The sequence below is a fragment of the Nomascus leucogenys genome, chromosome 13 (genome assembly GCF_006542625.1).
Source record: "Nomascus leucogenys isolate Asia chromosome 13, Asia_NLE_v1, whole genome shotgun sequence".
In the NCBI taxonomy this organism is placed as follows: Eukaryota; Metazoa; Chordata; class Mammalia; order Primates; family Hylobatidae; genus Nomascus; species Nomascus leucogenys.
This window is the reverse complement of record NC_044393.1, coordinates 100,048,709-100,051,533: the sequence shown is the minus strand read 5'-3', so window position 1 is coordinate 100,051,533 and position 2,825 is coordinate 100,048,709. Positions and strand designations below refer to the sequence as shown.

The following is a 2,825-nucleotide window of genomic DNA, read 5'->3' as shown; positions in this document are numbered from 1 at the left end:
GTTTGGCTGAAGGAAGAATAACCATAATGGTGGTTAGGAGCTGGGGTTAAATCCAGTTCTGCCACCCACAAACTATGTGGCTTGAGCAAGTTACTTAACCTCTCTTTGCCTCAGTGTTATCATCTGTAAAATGGGATTAATAATAACATCGGCCCTTCCCCAGCTTTAAATCTTTCCCTGACTACCCACCTGACAAAACCCAGATCCTTGATGATGAGTGACAGGACCTCCCTCCTTACCCCCCTGGGGCATCCAGAGCCCCTCCTGTCTCCGTCTGTGCTAGACGCTTTCTCACACTTGGCCTCATTTAGTTCTGGCCGTGGATTTGCAGGGGGTATTATCTTCTCTATTTTACAGGCGAGGAACTCGAGCTTCCGAGGCCGAGGAACTTGCCCCACATGTCACTGGCCGGTGGGAGAGCTGGAGTCAACCCAGGACCTCAATGTCTTTCCTCTTCAGCATGTGCCCTGATGTCCCCATGTGCTCCAGCCCAAGCCAGATTTTCTGTGATTTCCAGAACATTCTGTGCTGTTTCGTTCCTCGGTTTGTCTATCTACAGCTCTCCTCCCCAGTGCATTCAGAAAGGGATGAGTACATACGCTTGTCAGAAGTGGGGTGGGTGTGGGCGCGAGGGAACGGACGGTAGACAGGAGGGTGGGAGCGCTGGAGTAGTAGAAGCAGTGTTTTCGAGCAGGGTGGGAATGTGCCCCCAAGCCCTCCCTTTCCTGAAGGTGGAGTTCTGGCTTTCTACGTGGGATTCTGAGACCGAAGCCTGTGGTTTCAGCATTTCAGACTGAGGTTGAAAAGTGCACAGAGCGCGTCTGCCTCTGATGGAGTTAAAAGCAGCTTCGTCTGGAGTGCAGCGGTCGTCATGGCGATGCATAATTACCAGGGCTTGACTGGAATTGGGAGTCACTGCCCAATCGTTGATGATTGATCCGCACACCTTTCCTTTCTTCCCCTGCAAGAGATTTCCCTGGAAGACAGGCATAGCCACGAGAAGGCACTTCAGGCCGACATGATTCCTAACGCTCAATGTGAATCACTTTCTTTTCTTGACCGGGGCCAAAGAAAGATATTTTGTTGCCAAAGGCAGCTTATGATAGGGACCTAACGATTTGCAGTATTCCCCGGACATCCCCGGAGTTCCATTTCAAACCCCAGTGCACCAAGAGTCCTGTTTCACCTGCCAACTTCCTGACCCCACCTTGCACTTGGCTTCTCCAGGGCTTGCCCCTTCCTCTTCCCGAGAGTGGAGCCCTGAAGAAGCAGTGCCTAGGATTTCACAAGTCTCACCCTAGTAGTTATCCCAACCGTTACTATGATTTCACTGAACCTTACCCATCCTTCAAGGCTCAGCTCAAGCTTCCTTGGTGAAGCACTCTCAGCGGGGAACGCACGCCTTCCGGCTTCCTCCACGATGTCCCACAGCTCTTGGCCTGTGCCATATTCATTCATTCATTCATTCATTCATTCACTCACTCAACATCGACTGACCACCTACTAAGTGCCAGGCAACTGTACTGGGTTCTGGAGCCTGGACGAAACAGACAAACGTCTCTGTCCTCATGGGGCTTAAAACCTTGTGTGGAGCAGACAGTAGACGTGGTATATAGGTAAGGTAGGTAGTGCGTTAGAAGGTGACACGTGCCAAGGAGAAAAATAAGCAAAGGCGAGGTAGGAAGTGTCAGGAAAGGGGGTTTCCATTATTTATGTGTCTATTTTTTGAACACCACGAATCTGTGTGTCATCCTTTCGCAGAGACTGGCTCATCTTCTCCATATTGTTCCAATTGTCATGTATGTGCGGCCACACGAAGCACTGGGATTTCCATTTTAAAGAGGGGTCCAGGAAGGATTCACAGAGAAGAGACCTGTGAGTGGAGAACTGCAGGGAAGAAGGTGAGTCATCTGAGTGTTTAGATATAAGGACATTCCAGGCAGAGAGGCCAGCCAGCACAAAGTCCCCGAGGTAGGAGGGAGCCCGGCATGTTGGAGTGACAGCTTCTGGAGTGGAGGGAAGGAGGGGATGAGCTGGGGGAGACAAGCTCAGAGAGGAGAGGAGGGCAGATCCTTAAGGCCCTGTGGGGCATTGCGGGGACACCGGCTTGTACGTGAGCGAGAAGCAGAGCCTTTGGACGGTTTCTGACAGATCACTCTGTTGCTTTGAGAATAGATCACAGTAGGGGCGGGGGTGGAAGTAGAAACCTGTTGCCACCTGACAGATGATCCAGTTTGGAGCAGGCTGGCACAGTTGGGGTGGTGACAAGTGACCTCTGGCTGTGCTTTGATGGTAGGACCACCTGTTTGGTGATGGATTGGAAGTGGGGATGAAGAAGGAATGAAGTGGGTATGAGGAATGTACCGGGGCAACTCTGCCATGGCCTGAGCCTCCGAAAGGCTGGCAAGGTCATGCAAGAGGGGAAGTGGAGGGTAAGACCAGCTGGGGGTGTGGTGGGAGACCTGGGTTCCAGTCCGGGATGTTTATGAGACACCCAAGGGGAGAGGTCAAGGAGGTGTTTGGAGACACGGGTCTGGAGCTCATGGAGGGGTCTAGTCCATGGACCTCTTGGGAGTCATCACTGACGAGGTGATCTATAAAGCCACAAGATGGGATGAGTGCACCAAGCAAGTGACAAGAGGTCCCAGGATGGACCCTGGAGCCACCGTCACTGGTCAGTGGGGAGGAACAAGAACGCAAGCCAGTGATGGAGAAGGAAAACCACAGTGCGGCATCAGGAAACAGAGGGCTTAAAGGGCTTCAAGGAAAAGGGAGAGGCCACCTCATTGGCGCTGCTGGGAGGTGAGTGGGATGAGGGTCAAGGA

General features: G+C 52.3%; 1 non-coding gene across 1 annotated transcript; it reads right to left on the bottom strand.

Annotated features, from left to right (window-relative positions):
• Nucleotides 1-1,716: 1,716 nt before the first annotated feature.
• Nucleotides 1,717-1,822, bottom strand: LOC115838097. The gene has a single exon (XR_004033144.1). It is a non-coding gene; the product is annotated as a U6 spliceosomal RNA (small nuclear RNA).
• Between the last annotated feature and the right edge of the window lie 1,003 nt (nucleotides 1,823-2,825).